The sequence below is a fragment of the Microtus ochrogaster genome, chromosome 1 (genome assembly GCF_000317375.1).
Source record: "Microtus ochrogaster isolate Prairie Vole_2 chromosome 1, MicOch1.0, whole genome shotgun sequence".
Taxonomy (NCBI): Eukaryota; Metazoa; Chordata; class Mammalia; order Rodentia; family Cricetidae; genus Microtus; species Microtus ochrogaster.
Window position 1 is genome coordinate 116,607,134 of NC_022009.1, and position 11,010 is coordinate 116,618,143.

The 11,010-nt window shown below is 34.8% G+C and overlaps 1 non-coding gene across 1 annotated transcript; it reads right to left on the minus strand.

Annotated features, from left to right (window-relative positions):
• Window positions 1-1,516: 1,516 nt before the first annotated feature.
• LOC113457015 lies at window positions 1,517-1,700 on the minus strand. Its single transcript, XR_003377674.1, has one exon. It is a non-coding gene; the product is annotated as a U2 spliceosomal RNA (small nuclear RNA).
• Between the last annotated feature and the right edge of the window lie 9,310 nt (window positions 1,701-11,010).

An 11,010-nucleotide genomic window follows, 5' to 3' on the forward strand; every position in this document is an offset into this window, starting at 1 on the left:
ATTCTTCTCCTATTTTCCTTCCGGTAATTTCATTTCTAAGATTTAACTCCTTAATTTATATGGGATTGTATTTTAAGAATTAAGAGTTCAGTCTCCTACATGTGGATAATAGATTTTTCCAGAACTATTACAAAGACTCTGGAATATCTGGTGTATACTCTAGTGGGGAAAAATAGCTCAATTGTCTAAAATGCATGAAGTCATGAAGTGCATGGTTAGCTTTAGTCTTTCTTCTTTTTTTCTGTTACTTTGGCCCATGACTTTGCCTAGTTATTGCCACCATACTGCTTTGAGATAGTATCTCATTCAGTTTTATCTAATAGAACTTGCTGCATTAGCTAGTGTTGATTGTCAACTTGACACTATTCAGAATCACCTAGATAAAAAAATGCTAATTACTACTATAGGAAATTATTTTGACTGTTGTGCAAGATAAGAGATGCATCGTAATAATGAACAGCACTATTCCCTTGAATTGGGTTATGGAGTTCATAAAAAGAAAAAAATTATTTCAGCTTAGTTTCGTTGTTCTGACATTACGTGCTTCAGTGACTTTCCTGCCATGACTGACTGAATTTTCAACTGTGAGCTAAATAGAATCTTCCTCCTTTAAGTTCCCTTCTTACTATGTGTAAGAAAACCAAAAACAAGACAACCCAAAAAATTCAAAACAACTTCCATACATGCTGGGTAGTCAAGACTATCTTTGAACATCTCATCCTTCTGTATCCATTTAATAAATGCTGTCATTAAAGGTATACACCTTTAATCGTTCACAGGTACTGGGAAATTAAACACAGTTTTAGCCAGATGATGGTGGTGCAAGACTGTAATCCCAGCACTCAAGAGGCAGAGGCAGGCGGATCTCTGTAAGTTCGAGGTTAGCCTGGTCTACAAGAACTAGTTCCAGAACAGGCTCCAAACTACAGAGAAACCCTGTCTCAATAAATAAATAAATTAATTAATTAATAACAAAAAAGAGTTTTATAAATATTAGACATGAGTCTAACAAATAGCAATAAATCAGGAGGCCAATGCCAAACAGTTATAATGATCAAATGACTGTAAATTTTTCATAAATTTTGAAAATATGAATGTAATAGCTTCTAACCTGTCATTTGATGCAAGATTTTTTTTTGGTTTCTTGAGATTAATTAATCCATTTAAAATACATTTTTTTCTGGTTCTGTAAAAAATGTCATATTTTTATAGGGATTACAATAAATCTGCAAATTTTATTGTGTAATTTGTATGTTTAACAATAGGTATCTATTCTGAGAAAATCTGATGTTATTCTATTTTATTTACTCTTCATTTCTTCCATTAATGTTTTATGACATTCATTGTACAATTATGTTTCAGCCATTTATTTATATTTATTTACATATATTTTATTACTATTATAATTGTGAGTCTTTTATTTTCAAAAGTATGCTATTATTTGATAACATGATACAGACATTATAGGTTCGTTGTATATTCTAGAAGAAGATAAACTGCTTTATTTTATTACAAGGTGAGGGTCACTGTGATTAGATACTACAATGCCAGATCAATATGTGTAGTACACAGAGCCACTATTTCAATTCTCTGCTCCTAAAATCCACTTAATGTATCATCCTCGGAGAGAGGACTTATCATAAATTATACTGATAAAAACAGACAGTACATTTGTTCTTATATCAAAGGCTGAAAATGATAAAATTGTGAAAAGTATTTATTAGATCTAATAGATTTTCATGGCACTTTTGGAATTGTCTTTATATAAAATTATGCCATCTCCAAACAGCATATTGCAAAGCGTTCTTTCTGTTTAGATCTGCTCTGTGCAGAAAAGGACAGCTATGAGAATAAAAACAATAGTGCTTCTTGTGTTATGTTCCTAGCCGAAAGTCTTCAAATGTCTCACTTTGGTGTAATTTTAGCTTTTTGCTGATAAATAACTGATGTGGGATTTCCCTATGTATGACGTGATTACCATTGATTAATAAAGAAACTGCTTTAGGCGTATAGCAGGGCAGAGCAGAGGTAGGCAGGGAAAACTAAAGTAAATGTTGTGAGAAAGAAGGCGGAGTCAGGACATGCCATGGAGCCCCAAGAGGGGAAAGACATGAGCTGCCAGCTGGAACCTTGCCAGTAGGCCACAAGCCTCATCGTAAAATAATGGAAATGGGTTAAATTAAGATGTAAGAGCTAGTTAGCAATATGCTTAAGTGATTGGCCAAGCAGTGACTTAAATAATATAGTTTTCTGTGTGGTTATTTTAGGAGTCTACGCGGCTGAGAAATGAGCAAGCAGCCTCCCTATAACAAATAACCTTCAGTATACTGATGTATAGTACTTATATACCACCTCCATCTCATACTTGATAAGATATATTGGGATTTATTAAATGTCTTTCACACACCTATAGAAATGTCTTCCTGTTTCTTTGCCTTTATTCAGTTGAAGCATCATGGTTCTCAATTTCTTCACATTAAATATTGCTGTATCCCTAAAATTAATGCCTTCCATTTTATTGCATACCATTTTATTCGTATATAGTTGAATTTATTTTTCTAAAGTTTTGTTGTGGATATTATTTGGGTCCAGGATCAATAAAGATGTGTTCCTGTGGTTTTTCTTTTAGTTCCTGCTTCCTCATGTGGTTTTGGTGTATGGTTGCTTCTTGTCCTATGGAAATTTTTTATGTATAGTTTTTTCAAGGAATTTGTTCCTTTCTTCTAGGTCATCATAACTGTTGTAATCACTTCTAATGATGCTAAGTGCACAGTGTTTTACTGTGCATAGTTTTACACTGTTCATTTTTGTTTCTCATTTTACTGAGTGCAGTGGCTTTTTAAATTAAATATAAAACAAATTAAAAATAAATAAAAACTGCCTTAAGTTCTAAGAGCAAAATAGTCCCACTGGTCAGCTTTAAAGACCAGATTATGGTAACACACGTTTAATCTCAGTAGTCATAATGACAAAAACCTTTAATACCAGTAGCCATGCTAGTTGCCATAGAAACTGGGTGGTGCATACTTTTAATGATAATGGTCTATGCCTTTATTCCAAGCCCTAGAGAGGACTATAAAATTGGAGGAAACAGCTCTTAGCTTTAATTTCTGAAACAAAAATTTCCCAGTGTTTCTTATTTTCTGTAGTTACTTCATGTCTCCATAAACGGAGTACTGAATTTCTTTATCTATACCCATAACTTGATCCAGCTAACAGTACTGTACAAATAAATGAACACTGGCTAAATCCACAAGCATTTGGTTTGGGTTGGAGTCACTGACATAAAGAGCTTCACAGTCATCCAATTAAAAAAAAAAAAGCTCTCTTCAGCTGCTAATGGTTAACAATTAGCACCAACACTTTTCTGCTTTAACCATGAGGCCTGCCTCCAGGTGTACATGCTTCTTTGAGGAAGAAACAACAATATCCAGGTATAAAAATTTCTCAACTCGAAAAGTTACAACTGTAGCTTTCATTGTAAATGCCTTGAGCCTTTCTGTTCTTACTGTTTTCCTTCCTGAAATGATCTGTTCACCTCTTTTCAGAGCTAAGTTCCTTCTTGGTAATTCGGGTCACACAGAAAAGGGCTTTGCAGTCAGGCCTTTCTGTTAACCAATGTTTTCATTCTTTATGCACTCCTGTTTCTCTTCCTTCTTTAGAACAAGCTTCCTTCTACAAGAATGAACTTTATTGGACTAACCAATGTTTGGTAAACATATAGAAATTATTATTGACCTACAATGACACACATTTAATATTTAATGCTGTTTAATAAGATTATGTTACTTGAATTGATGAAGAGAATATGTCTATCATATAAGACTTGAAAATGCAACTGTTAGTTATGTTACAGAAGTCACAGAGACATTCATCAACAGAGGAATGGACAGAGGAAGATTTGCTAAAGAGCCATGCTGTCAAACTCCCTTCCAAATAGCTGTGTCTCCATTCAGAGATTCATGCTACTCTCAAACTTAGGAAAGAAATCTTTTTTATTTTTTTGTTTGTTTGTTTGTTTTACAATGATTTAATGTTTAATGCAATGGTTTATAACTGGTCCAAGTGTTGAGAATAACTGACAATGAGTGTTCACCTCTAGATGAGTATTCTATACCAAACCCCAAGCCCCCAGATACGTCACCAGAATTATGATCTAGGGAGAAGAACAATTACCCAAAAGCCAGAGGATAAGAAGTAAAGATTTAAAATTCATGATATGACTTACATACACATGAACTCACAACATCTTTGTTTATCTACCCTAGACACACACAAGATTAAGTGAGTCAGAATTCTAGCACAAACAAGGTTAAGACTTTAATGTTCTCACTACTAGATGAGGAGCTATTGACAGAAGACAGCTATCGGGGAAAGAGGGTCACTTTTGGGGGGGGTATTGAGGTTTGTATCCTACAATACTGTGGGTATCTCAACACCTGGACAGACATGTGTGGTGATATTTTGTTTGTTCTCATAACAAATAAAGCTTGCCTGAAGATCAGATGGTGGAGCTAGTAACTAGTTAATCATAGAGGCTAGTCAATGGTGGCACACACCATTGATTCCAGTTCTTGGGATCTCATGTCTTTGATCCCAGGACTTGGGAGGCTTAAATAGGAACTTAAAATAGGATCTCATCCTCTGTCTGAGGATTTGGTAGAGGTAAGAAGCCTCTCTAGTGGCTGTGACTCTCTGAACTTTCAGCATTTACCTCAATATCTGACTTCTGGTTTTCTATTATTAAGACCAATTAGAATTCACACTAAATATATGGGCAGCACTAATGCTGAGCGGTGTATTAACTAAAACAAAAAGAAGAAACAAGTGAAGTAGATGTGTTGGTGGTTATTGTGAGGATCTGGAGAGAGGCTATAGCATGGGTGGATGGATATAAGCAAAACACATTGTATACTTGTATGGAGAAATTTCTATCTATCATTTTAAATTTATTATTAATAAAGAAACAAGATGTGGGACTTCCAGTAGACAATTCAGGTAATAAAATAAAGAAAGATGAGGTGCATCTGTAGAATCAATATAAAATTGTGTCTAGTAGGAAGAAATATACTTAAAATCCCAATGTTGGAAAGGTGAAAACAAGTCTAGCTTCTTTGACAAGCTCATTGATAAGCTCACTGTCTCAGAAGACAAAGTGGATAACATCAGACAAATGACTTCAGAGTGACCTCTGGCTTTCATAAATACATGATTATGTGTGCACGCACACACAATGCACATGAGCACATGTCATCAACAAATATGTATATACAGAGAATACCAAATAATCACAGTTGAGTTATGTTCAGCTATAAGGAATGAAAACATACAATTAATGGAAAATGAATACAACTTGAGATTATCATATGAAGCATATTATGTCAATCTCAGAAAGACACACATTTCATTTGTTAGTTATAGATTTATATAAATCCATAAAACTGTGTGTGTGTGTATGCGTGTGTCATGAACATAAAAACACAAAAAATAAATAAAAATGTTTCAGGTCAAAATAAGACAAAGGAAGAAAGTAAATAAAGGAGAGGATGATAGGTTATGGGATAAATATGATCAAGATACATTATATGCTTTTATGAAAAGGTCCTAATGAAACCTGACACAATGTACAATGAATATACACTAAGGAAAATGTTGCTGTTAGTGAAGCTATGCCAATGCAAAATCAAATGTATGCACTCAGGCCGATGCAAGAGCCTTTGCTTCCCACAAACTTTCATCGTCTCACATTCTTTCAGCAGGCTGACTATGTGCACTGCTCACATCTCCTTCACAGCGCTGCTCTTCTCCCCTGAACAACTGAGAACTCCCAGAGAACTAACTATTTGCAAACATCCTGATTAGAGTACTTTTACTATATACCCAAACTTGAGAATCACTATCTCAGATGTGTTTGTGCCTATACAAGTGAATCCTTAAATCCTGGATGGAATTCTTATACAACATTAAGGCAGACTTAACTCATGAATTAGATGTTTCCATATGAGTCCACCCAGAAACAGTTACTTATTCCTACTCAGGTGAAAATAAATCTGCCAGCCTCTGCAAAAATTTTGAAATCTGGGAAAATCACTTGTTTGGAGACTTCCTTTCATACCACTTTTCACTACTTGTTTTTGCCCGAGGCAGCAAATTCCCTGTTCAGACTGAAAGTGATACCTACCCTCCTAAAGGCTTTTCTCTACCCCAAATAGAAGTTTCAAATTTTTGCACTTGAGACTTTTTGATTATTCTTTATAATATAAATGTCAGAAAGTTAATTAACCATATACATTTTATATCTAAGAATAAAACATACTTTTAAAATACTTATTTGATAATAAAAATTGTAGTCATAAACACATTGGAAAACAGATAATTCTTTGTGTTTGGCGATGATATAGATTGCTCTCATAAAATCCCAATAAATCCAAACTTCAGGTAAATGTAGTCTCACTTTTGAGGTTTCTTTTGTGGCAAGAAGATATTTATTCCAGCTAGGAAGGGCATTTTTAGAGGGCATATAATATGAATGATGAGAGGCTTATAAAGGAATAACTATTGTTGAAGATATCTGCTACTTTTTCATGTTATTTCTTTGCCCACAGCTAATGCCACTGAGCCACTATACTTACACGAGACAGTAAATTTTGGCAGAACTTGGGGATTTGGGCTTGGCTTTATATTTGTAATTCTATACTATATGTCTCTAAGCCAGTTCTAGGACTTATGGTAATCTCTAATTTAGGGGCAGCCCTATCCATGAAAGGTGAATCTATATGAGCCATATGAAGGAACTCTTTAGAAATTTAGCATTCAATGGCATGGTTGGAAACCTAGTGCAGTGAAAACTTCCTGGACCTTATGAGGGTGACCTCACCGAGGACTCCCAGCAGTAGAGGAAATGGACACTGAATATGTTATCTACTGTACCAGGAAAGGCTTCCAAGGTTGGGGCACCAACCTAGCCACAAATCCATGGACCTACAACCTGTCCTACCTTCAAGCTGTGCTCAGACAATGGTGACTTAGAGCTTGTGGGAGTGGCCATCCAAAGACTGGTCATAATTGGGGCCCAGGCAAGAAAGAGAGTTTATGCTAGGTTGTCCCTGGATAGCCAGGAACTTGGAAACTGATGGCTCAGAGAACTAAGGTAGAACCAAACACAACAGACAACACCAACAAAAACAAGAAAATCAATGAAGTAGTTCGTAAGAATATTCTGCTATACTCATATACTCATAAGTCAGAATCTACCAGAGGTCTCATCAGAGAGACTTCCTCTGACAGATTTTGGGAACAGATGCAGAGACACACACCAAATATTTTCCAGAGCTTGTGGAACCCTGAAGAAGAGGGGCAGCGAGAAAGGATTTTAGGAGTCAGAGCGTTCGAGGATACCAAAATAACACAGCTCACAGAATCAACCTAGCAGAGCTCATAGGGGCTCACAGATACTGAAAGAGCAATCACAGAGCCTGCATGGGTCTGTGTTAAATCCTCTGCATATGTGCTGTGGTTGCTTGGTTTGGGATTTTTGTGGGACCCGTAGCAGTAGGAGTGAGGAGTGCCTAGCTTTTTTGCCTGTTCTTTGGACCCTTTTCCTCCTACTGGGATGCTTCTTCGAACTGTGATATGAGGTTGTTCCTAGTCTTATTGCATCTTGTAATGCCATATTCATTGTTATTCATCTGAGGGCTTCTCTTTTCTGAAGAGAAATGGAGATCTGGGGGAGATGGGGGTAGGGAAGGGGACTTGGAAGAGTGGAAGGAAGAAAGGCTGGGGTAGCAGCGCATGGTATGAAGAGGAATAAACAAAAAATAAGAAAGGAAGAAATGATAGTGCAATTTTTTTCTTGTTTTACAGAAATTCTATTTATTTTATCCAATAAATATATAATTAAGAAACTTTTCGATTCACAGTGATATGAGGATCAGAGGAATGAGAAACCTCTTATATTTTGTACCTCCTCAGATGCAGAACCTTATTCGATACTAAAGTTAATCGCCAGAGTTGCACTACTTTGAATAGGCTATTGCCACTTGAAGTCAAAGCTTACATTAGACTTTACTTCCCTGTAATGCATACCGTATCAGTTTAGATTAGTGCTTAATATTATGTTATATTGCATTTGTCTTTTGGGATGCCTTGCTCTCTCTGAGCTCTCAAGATATGGAGGACTCTGGCCTCACAGCAAGGGCTTCTTGCTTTCTAATATTATTTGGAGAAGGTCTGTAAATCCTGATGCCTGACTCATCTCAAGGATGACCCTTAACACCGTTTCCTACAAATGCTCTTCTCCTGCTGCCCACAATGCTCTCGTTATTTTGAGAGGGCCATGGTGCTACGAATCCAGCTACATGATAAGAGCAAGCCACTTAGTGCAAATATCATGCATGATTCCACAGCTACTGTCTGGAATGAAGCTGAACTGCTGCACTGCGGCCTTATCATGAAAGGCTATTTCCACTGTGCTCACAGGCCAGATAAAGCTCTCTGTTGCTGCTTCTACCTCTTTGTCCTCGTGGACTGGTGGCCAGCAAACCACAAGGAAAAGGGGATCCCACATTCGTCTATTACATATTTCTTTTTGCTATAATATATGCACCACATGACCTATCACAGACCTCAGAGATCTGGATAATTGCAATATACTCATCTATGCTGACTTGACTACACCATGCATTGTTGGAAGAACAGCCGGAGTATTTCTGCAATTCCATCAACACTGGCTTCTGTGTGTAATTCCATCCTCTTGTCTATATGTACATGACAATTTGCCCATATTAACCTCTTATTTCTTTCTGAACACATTAAAAACAATTTTTTCCAGGATCTTTTGTGTTTATAATAATCTTTGCCTTGAATTTATTTCAAGTTGCCAACCCATTTTAATGTTCAGTTTTCTTCTGGTATTGTTTTAATTCTATCTTTGAAAAAGTGAAAAACATGATATTGATAAAATTAAAGCCATGACAAAACAAGTTTTTCGGAATTGTGACCACAATCATGTTTTCCTCAATGTGTGCCTGTGAATAATTTGAAAAAAAAAACAATAATTGAAACACTAAAAATAATTTAAGATGGTGATTAGATATTTTGTAAATATCTATGATTATTTTATATTTAAATTATATGTGAGTAAAGAAGAAATATTTACATGTAAGCAAAGTAACTTAAATGCAAAGACTTACTAGCATAAAGATAGTTTCTTATAAAAATTATATTTTGTTTATTAATGTTTCTTTGATTTTTAAATCAAAAATTTTATAGTAAAATTTGTGTCAGGTAAATAGCTCCAGATGCTATGACTAGAAGTAAATGTTACACACCATTCTAACAGATGGAATTAAATATCCAGAATAAAAATAAATTTTTATTTGTTAAAGCATTTTTTTTGTTATACAATATGGGCCTCAAGGTTTTCTTTTTGAGTCTCAAATTCACAGGATCCATTTACGTTTTTATATAAGCAGTGAATTCATTATCACCTTTAAAGCAAATAAGTATTCTTTATGCAGTTGTTTTATAACCTCGACAAGAGAAAGCTATATTCATAGCAATACAATGAAACAACTGAACTACTATTTTGCTCAATATTTCAGGGAATACTCTGAAAACAATGTGGCTGTAGAGATCCTTGTACTTAAGGCTCAGAACAGTTACAGATTTTAAAGATGTTTGTTAGTAGTTTTAGTTGCTGATACCTAACAAAATATTTTCACTTAAAATTTTAGCCAGTAACAATTATTAAAAAAATGTTGAAATAAAGCATACATTCAATTTAAGTAACAGATCCTAAATTACAGGCTGTGATTCATGTTATTGGTGAATATGTCTTGGCATTTTATAGTAACTCCTATTTTGAGATTTTTTTACCAACTTGTGTTTAAAACTAATTTTTTCCTTCTGGTTGATATGAAATATCCAAATCTGTATTCACAACGATTGCCCTGATTCCTCTGATTTGACACCTTTTCTACAAAACACAATAAGAAAGAAATTAATTAACAAAACTAACACAGGCTGTATGTTGTATGGTAAGATGAAAATATAAAAATATTCTAAGAAGAAACCTATGCCTTATTCACATTTAAATAGACACACTATTTTTTTTAATATTTTCAACTGTCAAGACTATTTTGGCCTGATTGTTTGCCACATTGAGCCCCACCCCTCAGACAGCTTCCTTTACCATGATGATCACTGTCATACATAGTTCCTAAAATAAGTATTTATTTTGATATTTTCCTTTGATTTTTAGTTGCTTTGTTTCCACTTTTTAAAATTAGAGTCTCTGAATCAGAAACTCTTGTTACTTTCTCCTAGGAAATCTTAAAGTAACTCATCCACAGCACTTCATTGTGTACCAGAGGTTAAGGTAAGGTGGGTATGCATGCCAGGGTGTGCTTAGCATGTCTTCTTCACATTGCACTTTCTTCAGCCTTTTCTTTCACATTCTGAGGAAAATCAGCTCTCATAGGTGCTTCCTTACTGCTTTATTTTTGCACAAAAGTCATTATTCTATTACAGAAGTCCCCATCGTAGTCAGCTTCAGAAACAAGTCCACCTTCTCAGACATATCTTCTGTGATCATGTGAGATAAAAATCTTACATCTTGCTCCAAATCCTTATGTATGTTCTTGGTGAAAGAAAAAAACAAACCAACACACAATTCTTCAGAGATTGTTATAAAAGGATCCCTCATGGAAAAGGATATATCTTATGTTTTGGAGTTGATTCTTCATGTAATATCCATTTGCTAAGCTCTAAATACATGCCTCTGAATACATGATAACACAGGCCTATCAAGGGAAAAATCTTTTAGATATTAATATAATTCACATGATTTTATCTAATGTTATTATATTTATTTACTAAAATAATTTTTATATTTGCCATTAAACAATAAAATGTAGTTGTTAATTCAAAACTGCTTTTGGCACATAGCTAAATTAAATGTATGCATTGCTTTTTACTATATATATATATATATATATATATATAAACATA